Genomic DNA, 19,241 nt, shown 5'->3' with positions numbered 1-19,241 from the left:
CCCAAGAGGCGGCTGGAGCAAGCGCAGCCCAGCCCGCCCCTCCGCGTCCCTCCCAGCCCGGCCCGCCCCTCTCCGGCCCCTGCTGCCGCCCTCGCTCTCCCCTTTTCCGGGGAGCCGAGCCCGCCCTCCCTCCCGGCCCAGGCTGGGAGCGCGGGGCGGAGGGACGTGGGCTTGGAGGGGGGCACGCGCGAGGGGCCGGGCGGAGGCGGGGACCCGAGCACCTGGGAGATGCGTTAACACCCCGGGGGCGATGGGGCCCGGGGCCCGGGAGAGCGGGGCAGGATGGTCGGGGCGGGCCGGGCGGCAACCTGGCCAGACCCCCGCGCCCTCTCCCCTCCCCGGCTTCTCCGTTTCAACTCTAGGAACTAAACCCACTGTCTTAGTTCCTGCTCTGGTTTGAACTCAGGTGGGCGTGAGCTGAGAAAAAAAAGAAGGAAAAGCCGGGGGTGGAGGGAAAGACAAACAGAAATCTCAAAGGGGACAGGGTTGTGGAGTGCTAAGCAGCCAGGGAGGGGGCGCGTGGGCATGAACGTGTCTCTGCTCCAGCCTTTAAACTCGTCTCCCCGCTTGTGACCCTGGCTCTTTGTCATGGTTGGGGCTGCAAACCCTCCCGTCCCCAAAGGGCAGGGAAGCCTGGGTCTTACGGGAAGTCCTGATGTCGGTGCCTGGCTATGCATGGCCGGGCAAGTCGCTGCACCTCTGGGTGCCGCCTCCCTTGCCCGCTCCTCAGAGAGAACCTCCCCCACGGGGATGAGAAGCGATGGAAGGGGCTCCGCGAGCTCTCGGATGGAAGGGGTGAGGAACGGAGGGGGCGCCCCAGGAAAGGTGTTTCCGCCCATCCCCTCGCCTCTGCTCAAACCCCGGGCAGCAATGGGGGACTATTGTTTTGGGTTCCAACAGCGCTAAACTGGGGCCTCCCGCGAGGTGTTGCCACCACCTGCTGGTTTCTTCAAGGAACACAGGCACCTGGTGGCATTCGCTCTGGCCTTTTTCTCCCCCTCCCCTTGTCATTCTGTCCCATCTTATTCTCCAAAGTCCTTCTTAGTCAAGACACTTTTACGTTTATGACAGCACTAGCCTCCAATGGGCTGGTCCAAACTGGTGCTTAAGGAGCCGTCAGAAACCGAGGAAAATTGTGAAAGGGATCTGTGAGCCAACAAGCCCAATAAACAAAACAATGAAACTCATTAGGAGGCACCTGGGAGAAACAAACAGGCTTTAATGAATTGACTGAATGAGTGATAGAAGGAAAGATAAAGGCGCCTGAACAAGTCCCCGCTTGGCAAGGGGGTTGTTCACTCCCAATATCTGGAGTTAATTAATACACCTAACGATGTGGGATGGCTCTGCACTTGAATAGGGATAAGTCCATTTGCACTGGCGCCTCTAACGATGTCCTGCTTCTTCCCTTGTTCTGAGATTCATTGGTGGAGAATTGACTTCATTTCTGAATGGTATCTGCAAGGCTTTGACAGAATTTTGTGAAACGTGAATTTACATTATACGTGGTATTATCTAACTCATGATCCTTGATGTATTAGCAATATGACTGGTGGCCAGAAAGCTATGGGTATATTGGAAACATTTTTTTAAAACATGTAATTAAATTATGTTTAAAAAGAAAAGTATTGAACAAACCAAAACATAGACGTCACTTTATAAAACCCAGACATTCCAGTAGTAATTTGCAACACATCATGTACTGACATTATAGTAAAAATGCCTTTATTCCTTTCTATTGTCTGGCATGCCTTATTGTTTACACTGCCCATTAGGTGCCTATAATATGAAATTAAGTTTTTGTTGTCCAAGGCTTATGTAATTAGTTATTTTTCTTTGGTTGATAAAATTTGAGAGGCATCCCGTTTTCAAAGAAAGCTCCATTGTACTCTGGAGGCAAAGAGGTTTAAATTTGCGATTATAATTGGCCCTGTATCATAATTTTCTATGTGTTATCAAAGTGGATTTGAAAGGTAGGTGGATAGCACAGAATGCATTACTAAGTTATGCTGCTATCTGCAGCTATTAAAAAGCCAAGTAATGAATTCCTTGTTCAAGTTGAACATAAATCTTTGCTACAATTTGTTCAGTGCCTGGCACATATTACATACTTAGAAGTGTTAGATATTAAGTAAATAAAATATAACAATATTGAAAGGCAGGACAAAGTTTGTGGCTCACAGAATTCATTGTCTTTGAGATGCAACCACTTATAAAGTAAATTTGGAGCCATAAAGAAGCTCCTTTGTAGAAAAACTCCAGGTGGTTTGGGTGTCTCTGATTGGTTCTGCTTTTTTGCTTTTTTTTTTTTTTTCTGTTTTTGCCTCCTTGGGCTTTTCTCTCTTCAGCATCTATCCCTCCCCAAGGGTGTGTAATTGCCTTCTTCCTTATTTCCCTTTAGAGTGGCTAATGTAAGCTGATGTTATTATAAACATGGAACTTTGTAAGTAGCTTCAGTGATAAGAATTCTAGTAAAAAGCAATAAAGAAATTTGCTAAGCCCCCAGATCTCTCATTCCATAACATTAGTTATATCTCCAGATGTACAACCTCGCAGGGGTCCAGGCCATTACCTGACTGTCTGGAAGCCCTATGGCTTCTAGGCCAGGCCTGACTTCCCAAAGGTGATCTCCAAGCATTTTCTCCAATAAAAGTGTCAGATGCCCATTTATACAACTGAATCTTTCTTCCTTCTTTCCTTCTTTCCTTCCTTCCTTCCCTCCCTCCCTCCTTCCTTCCTTCCTTCCCTCCCTCCCTCCCTCCCTCCCTCCCTTCCTCCCTCCCTCCCTCCTTCCCTTCCTTCCTTCCTTCCTTCCTTCCTTCCTTCCTTCCTTCCTTCCTTCCTTCCTTCTTTCCTTCTTTCCTTCCTTCCCTCCCTCCCTCCCTCCCTCCCTCCCTCCCTCCCTCCCTCCCTCCCTCCCTCCCTTCCTTCCTTCCTTCCTTCCTTCCTTCCTTCCTTCCTTCCTTCCTTCCTTCCTTCCTTCCTCTTTCTCTCTCTCTCTCTCTCTTTCTTTTTTTCTGTTTCAAAACTTCTAGAGAGTATTCTAGTCTTTTCCTATAGTACTGGTTTGTTTTGAGGACAAACTTAGTTTGCCACTGATTTGTAGACCAATAGCGATTGAGATATCCTGGTTGCTTGATGAACATGAGCGATCTTTGAATTGACCCACGAAAGGCTACATTTTGACATGACTTTAAACAAGCAATAAGGAAAAGACATTCGGAAGTATTAGTGCACAGGGAGACAGAGGAAAGCTCTTCTCTCATAACAGAATGTTTTATCAGTTAGACATTGACAGTCAGATGCATGTAACAAAAGTTGTACAACAGTGGTTTCAACTAATTGAGTAATTTAAGACTGCTATGGAAGCCCAGGTCTGAGACTGAGGTTTCTGCCCTCCATCTTTAGGGTGAGGCCTTGTTCCCTGGTTTTCAGCTTGTCAGCCAGAGTTCCAGCTATAATGTCTATTAATTTCACTCAAGAAAAAGGAGATAGACACAGAATACAGGGCATAGCTTCAGCTGAGTTGGCACCCTTTAAAGAACCTTTCTGGAAGCTCCATCCTTATATATTATTGGCCAAGACTGTGTCATATGGTGACCCGTATCTGAAAGGGACTGGAAATTACATGTTGCACCAAATAAAATTAAACTTTGGTTAGTAAGAGGAGAGAAAGAATATTAGACAGGTAACCAGCAACCTCTGGTTGATCATACTTATCTATATCTTTTCCTGAAATCTACAAAGATGAAAGCTTTTCGTAGGATTCCTTGCTGGTATTCCCACCCTTCCCCCCTCGGGACCATCATCTTTAATACATTTTTTGTTTAATCTTCAAAGATGATTATCAAGAGGTTAGTAGAATGAATGGAAATGACAGAAGCCTTCTCTCACTAAAATAACTATGACACCAACTCAAAAGAAAAATAACAAACCCTGTGCAGTTACTCATATAAACAATAAGAGTTGAAAACATACTAGATCTTAATAAAAGTTTGACAGGACAGGGTTGATAAGTGCTCCACTCCACTCTGCTCCCTCTCTTCTCTGTGCTGTGTCAGCTCCCTTCAGATCCAGACAGGAGATATGATGATGTACCACATAGAGCAGGCGGTCCCATGAGCTGTACTTCTGTCAAGTGCTGTTGGGTTCTCCAGCTCTGGTCCCAGATAGTGTTCTCTGAAAACATCCACATCCCTCCAAAGAGGAGGGTGACCTGCCTTGCTCCAAGATCTGCCTCTTGCTCTGAATGTGGCTATAGCATTTCCTTATTCTTCAGCTGCTGTATGTACCCTTCTCTCTCTCCATTCATACAGGATTCTAGAATCTACCCCATAAGACTTTTAAGCACCAATATTAAAGGGAACAAGTCAACATCAAGCATGAGTAAACAACAACAGCAATAAACTTGGGATCTTTTCAAAATATGAAGCCACTTGGAAATGGAGTCAAGATGTAAAAGTTTTAAGAAAAAGTTCCACTTAAATTCTTAGAGAGTTACTAGTAAAAACGGATATGGAAACTATTTTTAAAGGTTGGAATAAAAGTCAGTGAAAAAAAAAAGAAAAGAAAGCACAATAGCCATAATAAAACATCAGTCATGCAGAAAGAAAAAAATGACAAAACTCTGGGAAAAATAAACCAGTGAAATATAATAAACCAGTGAAATACAACATGACCCTGGGAAGACATTCAAGATGTGAGACATGAATAAATTATTTTTAAATAACAGAGAAGGTAAAAGGCCTGCAATTACAATAGGGAATTTTAACCTTAAAATAAAAGTACTTTCAGAATGAGAAAGATAAATACACAGAAGGAAAAAAAAGAAAAAGACAAAATTAAAAAAATTATTTTAGCATCTGATACATATTAAGTACTTAATAAATATTTATTAAGTAGTTAAACTAACTCAAAAAATTATGAAACTAAAAAATGTAGAGGCTTTGCCATCTTCTAAGCAAAACTAATAAGCACAAATCAATGCCAAGATATATTTTGGAAAAAGTTTTTCAGTCAGTACCTTATAAATTTACACATCCACTCAGGAGTTAAAAATCAAAATACATTCATATTTCTTCTTTAGGGCACTGATTAATTAATAATTTAGGATTTCAGGAGAAAAGGATAAAACATTATTGATCAGCTTCTGAAAAGCCATTCTCAACTCTTGTTCTTGGCTCCCCAAAATGTTGAGGCTGAGACGCTAAATAATTGCCCTCCTAGTCTTTCTTCCGGTTAGGAGTGGATACCAGACCTAATTCTGCTTTACCAGGAGAAAAGAGAATTCGGTTGGGGGCACTTGATTTCTGATTTAAAAAACTCAGATTTGGCTAATGTGGTCCTCTCTTTTTGTCTTACTTTGTAGTCATCCCTGGGATATTGAGCCGGTTTCTACAATGCCACAAAAAATATGGTGGCTGAAAACAACACAAATGTATTATCTTACAGGTCTGGAGGTCGGAAGTGTGAAATGCATGTAACTGGACTCAAAAAAATCAAGGTGTAGGCAGGACTGTTTTCCTTCTGGGGGCTCCTAGGAGAATGTTCCTCTTTCTTTTCTAGTGCGACCTCTAGAGGTCACTGCGTTCCTTAATTAACTCAACCTTCTCTGTCTTCAAATGTTGGGTGAAGAAGTCAGCCTCCCTCTTCCACATATAAGGACCCTTGTGATTATATTGGGCCCATCTAGATAACCCAGGATAATCTTGACCTCTCAACGTCAGTTCCTTAGCAACCCCAATTCTTCTGCAATCTTAATTCCCCTTTATCATGCCAACGAACAACAGATTCCAAGAATTAGAATGTGGATATTTTGGGGGACCATTGTTCTGCCTACCATAGACATGATGGCCATATTGGCAGCTGAGCCCAAACCAGCAACCACATACACTTCTTGTTACATGAGAAGAATAAATGCCTGTAATTGTGATTTGTTGTGGTTGTTATTATCTGTAGCTTTATATTTCCCTATTGGATATAGACTCAAATATTATATCTCCAGCCAAAGGCTTATTCTTTTCAAAAGTAAGATAAAGTCATTCTCAGATCTGCAAATTCTTAGAACATTTACCACTCAAGTCTGTTTTCCAGTAAGACACATTGCAAATGTACTCTGAGCTATTAAGAGATGAATAAGCAATTGTATTCTTCATTAGGGAAACTATGATTGAGGAAAAGTGGTTATAATCACCAAAACTATCTAAAATTATAGGATAAATAAAATAAAAAACACAAACCTGCAAATTACTAAGCAATAAAAAGAGGAAAATTAAGTACTTGAGGGTAATTATGGGAGCAAAGGTAAAATGCATAATGTAAATATTAAAAAAAAGTTTTTTTAAAGGAGACTTTAACTCCAGATTAGCATAATACAAACTATAAAAGGAAAAGAGCAAAGATGGGGAGGTCAGCAATGTTAGCTTTTTTGACTTCCATCAAAGGAAGTCAATGGTTATTGTTGGAATAATTGAGTAAAAAGAATTTTAATGTTTTAAGATAATCATGTAAGATTATCTTTAAAATAGGGTGTTAACCTTACAAGTCACAGATAAAAGATAAAAGCAAATGGATATAGTTCATTCATCCAAAGGCAAAATAATAGACAAGGAAGCATTAAAATATGGAAAGCATAATTAAAGTGACAGATTTCAAACCAAGTACAATGTCCTAATGGGCATATGTTCTAGAACAACTTCTATGGTAAGTCAGTGGAATAAGTATGTTGTGAAATTTCTTCAGGTAGCAAGCAACCAAAAGGCTCACTTTTGCATTTCTAGAAATGCTTATATCAACTGGACCCTTTCATTTGGGGAGTACATTGGACCCTTTCATTTCTTAAATAAAAATGGGACCATTAGTGACAGTACTAAATAATACTGTTAAAATTACATATATAAGTTTGAAATATTTAAACATAGAGTTTAAACACATGCATGCAAACACACGCACATATAATTAGGAGGAGGATATTGCCATCCTTCCCCTGTTTCTGATCGCTCCTCTTCTACCTCTCTTTCCTTGCCTCTCCACAGTGTAAGGAGAAATGGGAAGACGATGTTGACATGTCTACAAAATTGATTAGGATCTTGCAAGCAATAATTTCAAAGCTTCATCTGAGTCTTTGTATAGCTAAAGCAGCAATCATGAAAAGAGAGAAAACTAAGAAATGAACTCACTTTTTATTTATTTTAAACCCAAAGGAATGTGGTGTGAAAGTGGGAGATGATTTTAACAAATCATGGTATCATCCCATTCAAGTTCAACAAAAATATAGGCTTAAAAACGTTAAGCACTTTAAACGAAAACATGAAATTGTTTATTTTCATATTGGAAAATAGACTACATTTCTTAACGGGGTCACATTCATTCTTTTCCTTCAAAGTAGATTAATGAAGCAGAAACATTTGACAGATAATGTAAGATGTTAAATAAAACTAATATAAATTACAGAAATTTTCCATGCTTACTCTCATGAAATCACTTCAGACAACACCAACTTTCCCTTTCTTCCTCCCACAAATCTTTTTTTAATCTTAAGTGTTTATTTTTTTAAATTTTTTATTGATTAAGTTATTACATATGTGTCCTTAGCTCCACATTACCCCCCATCCTCCCCACTCATGCCAGACAACAGGGTGAGGGCTCCCACAAACCTTTTAATTGCCTGGAAGGAGCTTTTCTAAAGCTACTCCTTATAATAGTGTAATTACTAATTGTATCATGGGCAAGGTGGACTTCACTAATTATTAGATAATTAGGTTCTTCCTCCTTGTAATTTTGTTCTGGACTACCCATGAGAATTAATGTTTGACCTTGTAAATTGTGCTTACATGAATCACTGCTACCTGTTGGATACTAGAAAAAAAAAAAAGTGGCATGCTTATGATTCACATTGGTTACAAGATAATAAGGAGATTGGGTTTAGCGCCACCCTGTGTTATTCTGACTACATAATTCAGAATCTCCCCCCGCCCCCAAAGAGATTTTTAATGCCAGATTAATTTAATGCATCATGTGTAAGAGAAATAGGAAAATGAGATATTCATGCTACACTCCTGGAAAAGAAAGTCAATACTTTCTTTTGTGGCTCGGATTCATCTTTCTACTTAGAGAGACTTCTCTCTCTTTTGTCATCTATTTAACTCCTGTTTATTCTTTAAATCTCAGCTCACAGTCCAAAACTAAACCCTGAAATATATGGTCATTTGATTTTTGGCTAGTGTTCCAAGACCATTGAATGAGGAAAGGACAGACTTCAACAGATGGTACTCCTGGAAAAACTGGAGGTTGAATTCTTACCTAACACTATAAACAAAACTTAACTCAAAATGGGCCAAAGACCTAACCTTACGAGTAAAATTATAAAACTCCTAGAAAAAAAAAACATTGGGGAAAATCTTCGTGGTATTGAATTTGGCAATGATTTCACAGACAGACATACCACCAAAAGCACCAACACCAAAAGAAAAAATATGACTAAATCAAAATTAAGAACTTTTGTGCATCAAAGGATACTAGCAAGAAACCAAAAAGCCAACTCACAGAATGGGAGAAATTATTTGCCTATTATATATCTGTTAAGTGATTAATATCCAGAATATATTTTTTAAAAAAACCTAAAGCTCAACAATGAAAATTAAAAGCCCAATTCAAAAGTGGGCAAAGGACTTGACTAGACATCTCTTCAATGAAGATATATAAATGACCAAATATGCTCATGTAAATCCAAACCACAATGAGATGCCACTTCACACTTACTAGGATGGCTATGATTTAAAAATGGAAAATAACACGTTTTGCTGAGGATGTAGAGAAATTAGAACTCTCCTGTATGTTGGTGGGAATGTAACATGGTGCAGCAGCTGTGGGAAACAGTTTAATCATTTTCTAAAAAGTTAAACATAGAATTACCACATGACCCAGCAATCTCACTCTTAGGTATGATTCCAAAAGAATGGAAAGCATGGTCTAGATATTTGTACTTCTATGTTCATAGCAGCATTATTCACAATAGCCAAAGTGTGGTAACAACCCAAATGTCCATCAACAGATAAATCGATAAACAAAATGTGATATATACATATAACGGAATATTATTCAACCAGAAAGGGGAATAACATTTTGATAGATGCTACAACATGGTTGGACCTTGAAAATATTGTTGCTTAGTGAAATAAGCCAGATGTAGGGCAAATAATGTATAAGTTTAGTTTTATGAGGTACCTAGAATAGGCAAATTAATAGTGATAGAAAATAGAATAGAAGCTATCAGGGGCTGAAAGAGACAGATAATTATTGTTTAATAGAAACAGAGCTCTTGTTGGGGAAGATGAAAATGTTTTGGGTAAAGGTCGTGGTTCACAGCTTTCAGAACATATTAAGTATGATCTTAAGTATATACCACTAAATTGTGGTTAAAATTATAAATATTATGTTATGTATAGTTCACCAAAATGTAAAACAAAATCTCAGCTTACCGATTGCTGTTTCAGGGAAACCTTCTGAAATCCTATTATACTCACTCATTGTGCTTTTTCTTTCATCATATTCATCTTAGTTTTAAATATGTATTTACTTTTGTCATTTTGGGGAAATGTCTTTCTCTTCCCCAGGATTGTATGCCCATAATGATTTCCAAATAAAGTTCACTTACACATCTTCCAACAGGGTCTTCAGTGGTTGGCAAACTCATTAGTCAACAGAGCCAAATGTCAATAGTACAACGATTGAAATTTCTTTTGAGAGCCAAATTTTTTAAACTTAAACTATATAGGTAGGTACATTGTTATTAACTTAATTAGGGTACTCCTAAGGCTTAGGAAGAGCCACACTCAAGGGGCCAAAGAGCCGCATGTGGCTCGCGAGCTGAAGTGTGCCGACCGCGGGTCTAGCCTATTGAAATAATTGGGTATAAAAGTTGTTATTTAATTACTTTTTCAGTATTAGAAAGGAAACTAAAGTATCATCTTGAGTTCCTTTGCAATTATCTAAATCATCCCTAGCCGTGACATTTACAGAGTTGCCTAATTTCAATAGGTTATAAAAAATATAATTTAGGGGTTAGTATCCAAAATAAATAAGGAACTCATACAAATTAACAAAAGGAAGGCAAACAATCTAATTAAAAAATGGGCAAAGGACCTAAATAGACACTTCTCCAAAGGGGACATACTGGTGTCCAAGAGACATATAAAAACATGCTCAAAGTCACTAATCATCAGAGAGATGCAAATTAAAATGACAATGAGGTATCACCTCACACCTGTCAGAAAGGCTACCATCAACAGATGACAAGTGTTGGTGAGGATGCGAAGAAAAGGAAACCCTAATATACTGCTGGTGGGAATGCAGATTGGTGCAGTCACTATGGACAACAGCATGGAGTTTCTTCAAAAAATTAAAAATAGAACTGTCATCTGACTCAGTGATCCCACTTCTAGAAATATATTCTAAGAAACCTGAAACACCAATCAGAAAGAATATATGTACCCCTCTGTTCACAGCAGTGAAATTTAAAATAGCTAAGATCTGGAAACAGCCCAAGTGTCCATCAGTAGATCAGTGGATAAAAAAGCTGTGGTACATCTACACCATGAAATACTATGCAGCAATAAAAAAGAAGGCTCTCTTACCCTTTGAGACAGCATGAAGGGACCTGGAGAGTACTATGCTAAGTGAAATAAGCAGTCAGAGAAAGACAAGTATCACATAATCTCACTCATATGTGGAATCTAAAGAACAAAATAAGCTGATGAACAAAATAGATCCAGAGACATAGAAACATGAAAAAGACTGTTGAATCTCAGAGGGAAAGCAAGGGTAGGTGAGTGGGTGAAAAGAGATTAATCAAATAATTTATATACATGTATGCACAAACCATGGACTCAGACAATAGGGTGGTGAAGGCCTGGGGTGGGGGTGGGGGTGGGCTAGAAGGGGTTAATGAGGGAAAGGGGGACATCTGTAATGCTTTCAACAATAAAGATAAGTTAAAAATATATATATATAATTTAGCAAATGTGGCCTGACTAGGTCACACACAAACACAGATAGAGAAACATGTCTAATTATTCTATTGTTACATCACATAATTATCCATGATCAAATTATAGATTGCAGAAGGAATGATCATTTCAGTGGTCTCTCAGAACCATAATTTTCCTTCATTTGACTTTGGTAGGAATTAGGAAGGGGCACAGCAACACAGCAACACATTTTCATTTCAGGCATTTCACTCTGAAGATTGATAATCATGGTGAGTAAACAAAGTTGCCTATGAGAATCTACCTATCTTGCAAGGGGCTTCAAAAAAACTAGCAGAGTGGGTTAGCATTATGGACTTTTCTATTTAATACTTTGCAATAACTTTTCATGCAATTGCTAATAGTTCAAAGGGTGAATAAAAAAAGAGTTAGATTTAATTCCATTTTTATTTTTGTTTCCTCATTTGACTAGAAAATTTAAGATTTTAGGATAGCTTCTTTGGTAAAAGTTTTTTTTTTCATGGTAAATGATATCAATTTATTGGGCTGTATTCCAATCATACTTTATTTATAAAAACAAGTAGCAGACATATTGTGTTCAACATAGTAATGATAATATCAAACCATAATATAACTCCTATCAAATTCCTTCCCAGCAAACATAATTTTGCCAATAGAGACAAGATCACTCTAAAATTTAAATGAAAAGGCAAAGGACTAGAAAAGCTAAAACAATTTTTTTTGGTGAATGCTATTGATTCATTCAGTATTCAACCCAGAAGAATATGGACACAATTTTATTCTGTAAGCATTTTTATGAAGCATCTTCCAAATACTCCCCCCACCGTTTTGTGTGTGTGTGTGTGTATGTGTGTGTGTGTGTGTGTGTGTGTATACTAGAGGCCCGGTGCACAAACATTTGTGCACTCGGGGGGCGAAGGGAGGGGGGTCCCCCAGCCCGGCTTGTGCCCTCCCGAAGTCTGGGACCCCTCGGGAGATAACAACCTGCTGGCTTAGGCCTGCTCCCGGGTGGCAGAGGGCAGGCCCAATCCCTAGGTGCAACCCCTGGTCAGGCTCAGAGCAGGGCCAATTGGGGAGTTGGGGCGCCGCCCCGTCATGCACAGAGCAGGGCAGATTGGGAGGTTGCAATGCCACCCTCAGTCACGCTCAGGGTAGGGCCGATTGGGGGGTTGGGGCACTGCCCCCTCTCACACTCAAGGCAGGGTCGATGGGGAGGTTGCGGCGCCACCCCCTGTGACGCACAGAGCAGGGCCAATCAGGGGGTTGGGGTGCTGCCCCCTGTCACTCACAGAGCAAGGCCAATCAGGGGGTTGGGGCGCTGCCCCCTGTCACTCACAGAGCAGGGCCAATCAGGGGGTTGGGGAGCTCCCCCCTGTTAAACACAGAGCTGCAGGGCAATCAAGGGATTGGGGAGCTCCCCCCTATCAGGCACAGAGCAGGGCTGATCAGGGGGTTGGGGTGCCTTCCCCTGTCACGAACAGAGCAGGGCGGATAGGGAGGTTGTGGCCCCGCCCCCTCTCACACACAGAGCCGCAGGGTGATCAGGGGGTTTGGGCACTGCCCCCTGTCACGCTGATCCCGGTGCTGGGAGGCATATTACCCTTTTACTTTATAGAATAGAGGCCTGGTGCATGGGTAGGGGCTGGCTGGTTTGCCCTGAAGGGTGTCCTGGATCAGGGTGGGGGTCCCCACTGGGGTGCCTGGCCAGTCTGGGTGAGGGGCTGAGGGCTGTTTTCCGGCTGGCGAGTGACTAAAGCTTCCAACCGCTCCTTGTTTTCTTTTCTTTTCTTTTTTTTTTATTCTGGGCCAGCTTTAGCTCTGAGGCCTCGCTGCTGAAAACATGGATACAATGTTTCAGTCCGGCTGGGTTTCAGTCCAGCTGGTTTCTGGGGTTTTGTTTACCTTCTTATTTGCAACATAGTACATAGTTGCTTAGACTTGCAGCTGAGAGGCCGGCAAGTGAGGCGGGGAACGTTGGAGTCTGCAGCAAGCAATCCTCATGCTGGCTTCAGTGCCTGGCTGCTGGCCGCCATCTTGGCTGACAGTTAATTTGCATATACTCACTGATTAGCCAATGAAAAGGGTAGCGGTCGTATGCTAATTACCATGTTTCTCTTTTATTAGTGTAGATATATATATATATTTAGCAGTGGTGATGTAGTGGTGATGCTGGTAGATTTAATACTATTTAAAATAGAGAATTTCTATAGTTACATTGATTATATTGAAGTTATTTTACCAGGTGTCTATTCTTACTTAATCTGCTTTGTTAGTAAGAAGTATATTCACCAGTTTTGTTACTTAGTCTTTTTCTCCAAATGGAAACAATTTTGTCTTTGTAAATAAAAAATTAAGGCCTTTAAGACTGTTTTTGTTGGGCCTCTGGTAAGTTTGTGTATAATTATGATGTGCGCCTTTCTCTGATCCAGGGTTTTTCCATCTGCTAAATACCGCTGAATAATTTAAAAGAAAAAAAAAAGGCTGCTAAGACTCTGGTTGGCAGAGATACAACATTCAAGCAGTAGAAACAGTATAATATGATAGAGAATGTTTTGGGGTTTTTTTTGTTTTTTTTCCTCTTGGCATCCGTTTGAAAATTCTCCTTGGGGAACTTTGGCTGTGTTTGGAGGATATGTGTCAGTAAGATATTTGGAGTGAGGGTGATTGCAGTGTGAATGCTCAGGTACAGAAAAATGCTCCCCCCACCTTTTTTTCCTTCTGAGTATTGCATGCATTTGTTATTTGGGTATGGGGGCTAGAGCAGTGTTGAATTGCTTTACATAATAAAGGTCTGAGTGTGCAGGGGTTTGTGTTTAACTTCTTTTAAAATAGCAAGTAGATGGAAATTTCAGGTTACCAAAGGAAAAAGAAAGTAGTCAAAGGGATCACAATTTCTCTCTCTTTTTTTTTAAGTTCTTAGTTTATTAATCCTCTCAAGCAAAAGCTGCACAGTCATCACAGATAAAGTCACTGAAGAATCTTGATTCCTTCTGTTGTCCAATTTTCAGCTCACTTTTTGCAGCACCAACTTTGGCCTTTGCAGTCCTGCTGGCTTTCTTCACCCTGTTCCTGTGTTCCTTTCTGTGTGTTCTTGAGGTCTTCTTCTCATACAGGCCATGCCCTGCAAATCTATATTTTGGTTCATTTATTTATTTTTGTGTATGTAAGCCAAGGAATCATAAATCATACCAAAGCCAATTGTCTTGCCACCACCAAAATAGGTTCTGAATCTAAACACAAAGATGACGTCTGGAGCAGTCTTATACATTTTGGCCAGTTTTTCCTGAATTTCTGTCTTACGTACTGTTGCCTTTCCAGGGTAAAGGACGTCAATGACCATTTGTTTCCACTGAGGTAGTCTGTTGGTCATGAACTTTCTGGTCCAGACAGCCCATTTTCAAGACAGGGGATCACTCTTTCTTCTCAATAAATTATATTGATCAAAGGAGAGTCAGCTGGCAGCTACACTTCTTCAGGTCTCCTGCCTCATCATCATCAGTGACTCTGGTAGGGGCGTGGTAAGTAATGACATCAGACCCATTGGTGATGGCCTCAGAGCAGGATCTTCCAGGCTTCTATTTTGACAGAAAAGAGAGAGTCCTTCATGGTCATAAATGTTACTTTCTCTGGGGCAGACCCTTATGCTTCCTTCCCAGGAGTCTTCTGGTAAAATCCAGTAATAATTATTTTTTGTCTTATTTGAGATATTAATGGATCACTTTCTTTCTAGTTTACTAATAAAACAAGAGTGTAACCTAAAAAATTCCTAAATAATGTATTGGTAGATAGGCCTCAGTACCAACAGACATGTATCTTTAAAGGAAGGATGAAAAAGACTGAGTTGCTTAGAGGCCCACCTGGAGGATTTCATGTGGAATCTGAGACAGTGAAGGGGGAAACTGAGGAAACAGAAAAGGCACAGTAAAACTGGAGGGAGAGAATCCAGAGAGTGTCCTGTGACTACTTTCTTTCAGGGTTTGCAATTATAGAAAACTGTATAATCTCCCAGTCAAGAAATTTAATAGACAGGTGAGCTTTATCTATGTTCTCTTTTCTCTTTGCTGACTTGATACAGAACAGTAGGAGATCTTGGAAGTTACATTTTGAAGAGGGCAGATGAGAAAAACAACAATAACTCCTTGGTCTCTAAATTATTCCCCGAAGAGGTGATTCCCGTCAACCAGGAACACCCACTTAGGACTTTATACAAGCAAGAAGTAAACTTCTACCCTGATTGTGCCATTATGAAGTTTAGAGTTTGCTCATCACAGCTGCGAATGTTACTAATATGCTCTGCTGGTGTGTGGAGACCACAGAGATTGTTCAGCTGGATATGGGAGTCAAAGGATCAGAAAAGGTGGTTACTGAACAGTGGTTTGAGTAGGACCCACTTGAAACCTAAAACTTGAGCTACTATTCCAGGGCTCCTCCCATTATGAGTATGTTGCAGGGGAGGGAGGAAAGAAAGCATTAAATAGCACCAAACATGGCTGCCTCAGTCTTTGCTTCTGTAGCTGGTCATAAGGTCTAAATTAATAGTCATTGTGACCATCTGTTACTGAAACCCAAGTTCATGTGCCTGACTCTTCGAAAGGCCAAAATTCAAAACATAAGTTTGGAAGAAGGAAAGGTTTATTGATCAAGAAGGTGCCAATTGAGGAGATGGGAGACTTAATGGTGCCTCAGATCCATCTTGCTCTCTGGACTAGATTAAGGTTTTTTTAAGGGGTTAGGAGAGCAGGTATGAGGAAGTGCTGATGGAGTGAGTTTTAATTGGAGGACCTTGGAACTTGACCACTTATGGTAAAGGGGCATCAACACTGCATATTTCTGGGCAGTACACCTTGTCTTCTGTGGTCCCAGCACCGAGCATTAGTTCCGGTTGTGTCTTGGTCCTTTGGTTCCTTGGGAGGGGGTAGACTTTGGTTCTGGGTACAGCTGGAGGTCAAAGTTCCCTCCCCTGTACATGCTTTGTCTGGATGACTTGCAGTTCTTGTCTGTAGTCAGAAAAGCAACTGAGTATCTCTTTAAACAGGACCATTTTGAGTTGGTCCTGCAGTCACACTTCTTCCTCTTCTCATTCCACTTTCCCTCTGCCCTCTGCCAGCACCTTAGCAGAATGGAGTTATTTTGTGGTCCGATGAATGACATCCTCCTTCCCAGAGTATCTGCATCAGTAGGGTCCTGGCTTCCCTGGGTTGCTGTTCTTTTCATTATGTAGGAATATTGGACAGAGGAACACTCAGAGGCACCCAAGAGAATGCTCTGGGTTCCAGGCAGAGGCCTGCTTGTCACCACTATGCAACAGCCACCAAATTTCCCTTTGGTAATGGGGGTCATTCACTCAAGCTGGAATAGTGACCACTTTATAAAAACATGTCAAAAATACCTACCCATTAGTGCTTAACTTTTCCTCTCATGTTTTCCATCTTTGTGCATGTGAGTGTGTGTGTGTTTGGCATCTATATTTAGGCTCTTCTCCTGAAGTTTTCATTTAAGCAATCATTTTTAAATTCCATGAACTTTCTTTTATTATTTGTTTTATAAATTTGTCTTTACTTTATCCTTCTCTTATTCGATGAATACAATATGTCCTCAGACTTTTCTGAAAAGTAAAAAAAAAAAAAGAGAGAGAGAAATTTAGAATTCAATTAAGATCCTTGCCTTTTCACTGAATTATCTGTTTCCTCTGGAGTCAATATTCTATTTTATGACTTTGATCTCTTCCTTTTATGTTACTACATAAGTAAGAATAATTAACGATACCTGTTATAACAACCCTCCAATTCTTAGTGCTTAACCTGATTTGGTGTTTTATTTTGTTTTTGATCTTTGCATAAAGGCCAATACATATCTTTGTAGTCGGGAAGCTCACCTGGGCAACTCTCTCCTATAAGAGGTGACTTGGAGATCTGGGATACCACTACCCAAGGCTTCCCCATTGTTGTCACAAAAGGTGGAAAACAGGGGAAACATGTGTTGAAGATTTGGTGTTTTTGGCCAAGTCTGGAAGTGGACCATGTTGCTGCTCACATTCTACTCTTCAGAACTAGTAGTCCTCTGGCCCCATCTAGGTGCAAGGAACTGGGAAATGTCATTCAGGCTCTCTGTTTGTGGGTGTGGTGTGTGGACTGGCAGGCTTTACTCTAAGATAAGCAGGCTGGGAACCTCTTCTCTGAAAGCCATTCCCTCTCTTAAGTAAATAGTTTCATTTCTTTGAAAAGTGTTTTTCCAGCTTCATGTTACAGACTTTCTCTATTACCAGAGGGGAGAGGTCCTTGTATCTCCTAGTTGCTAGTGGGGGTGGATTTCTTGCAATATCCTGAGAAAAAGAATTTTCTAAGACTCGCATAGGAGAATGAGTGACTTTTATTGGCCTGGAATTACATCCCTGAGTTTCCAAAGTCTCATTTCCCTTTGTCTTGCCATAGAAGATATGTAGCTGGGGTTTTAGTAGAGCTAAAGTCAGAGCCAGTGTCCAGAGATTCCTTTCCATTTTAGGGCCAAGTCCGATCCAGCACCAGGCTAGCTTACCTTGTTTTCCCCTGCAGTCCATTAGTACATTATTGCATGTGGGGGTCTGCAGGTCAACATGGCTATGGAGGAAACACAGGCAAACACAAGGAAGCCAAGAATGCAAGAGTCAAGCACAACAAGAGCAACAAGAGAGAGCGAACTCCTTTTTTTAGAGAATTATGTATTCCCAATTTTCTCATGCTTCAGTGGCCATGCCCATTCTGGCCAACCATCTCTGTCCCTAGGTTTGATTGACAGGCAAGTACCTTCTCTATGTCACCTTAACTTTACTGGGCATGTGTCTATCTTGCCTTTGTTGGATCTCTTCCCCCAGTGTTTTGCAGGGAATAGGCCAGTGGTTCCATGGGGTGTGCAAAATTGCAACTTCCTGGTGAAGCTAGCCTAATGATATCCCTATAATGTCTTGCTTCTCACTTTGATTCTCCTTTATTATTAATAACTAGCTAATTACAACGGTATCATTTATACATATGGAGATTAGAAAGGAGGCTCTGACTCAGCAGTCATTACAGTTCTTCAACCAACTGTATTGTGTTAAGTTCTTTCTCATACTGTGACCATATCCCTTTGGACCTGAGTTACTCTGCAAAATAAAGCAGCCTCACCTACTGCTTTATCCCCTACCTGTACGGAGCTGTGTCTCTCTCCACAGCTCATTTGGGCCATAGCCATCTTTGATCTTTCAATAATGCATATAACCTTGTGTTGCTAATATGTTCCTTCCAGTATTCAGCAGCCATATTAATTCCTCCTCTTTTGGGCTTCTTTGCCAATATTTATAACCCAATAGTTGCTTCTTTTTTGAGTGAGGGGAGGTAAATTATTTTCTTCAATCCACTATCTTGAACTAAAAGTGATACACTTTTTACTTAGTAATAAATGATTTCCCATGTCAATAGAGCTATTTTCTGTATTATTAAATGATATAAAACCAGTTTTGAAATATGCAAAATATTCCATTTTGTAGTATACCAAAATTTACCAATAAACTTCCACAGGTTGAACATGTAGCTTGTTTCAATATTGTTCTTTTTAAAATAATTTCTTATTTTTTAATTACAGGCGGCATTCAGTATATTAGTTTCAGATGTACAACATAGTGATTAGACATTCATATAACTTACAAAATGATCATCCCAATAAATCTAGTATCCATCCAACACCGTACATATTATTAAAATATTATTGACTATATTCCCTATGCTATATTTTATATCTCCATGACTATTTTGTGACTACCAGCTTGTACTTCCTAATCCCTTTCCCTTTTTCTCCTGTCCCCCCAACTCCAATCCCTTCTGACAGCCATCAAAATGCTCTCTATATTTGAGTTGGTTTCTGATTTGTTTGTTCATTTATTTTGTTTTTTAGATTCCACATATAAGTGAAATCATATGGTATTTGTCTTTCTTTGTCTGACTCATTTCACTCAGCAGAATACCCTCTAGGTCCAACCATATTGTAGCAGATGGCAAAATTTCTTTTTTTTATGGCTGTTTCACATTCCTTTGTATATGTGCATCACTTTTTTTTATCTATTTATCTATTAATGGACACATAGGTTGCTTCCATATCTTGCATATTGTAAATAATGCTGCAACAAACATATGGATGCATATGTCTTTTCACATTAGGGTTTTGGGTTTCTTCAGATAAATACCCAGAAATGGATTTGCTGTATTCTTCATTGTCTCTTGT

This window comes from Myotis yumanensis, unplaced genomic scaffold (assembly GCF_028538775.1).
Source record: "Myotis yumanensis isolate MYYU_CA2020_CCGP unplaced genomic scaffold, mMyoYum1.0.hap1 SCAF_9, whole genome shotgun sequence".
NCBI lineage: Eukaryota > Metazoa > Chordata > Mammalia > Chiroptera > Vespertilionidae > Myotis > Myotis yumanensis.
The sequence above is the reverse complement of the archived record's forward strand: the minus strand, read 5'-3'. Positions refer to the sequence as shown.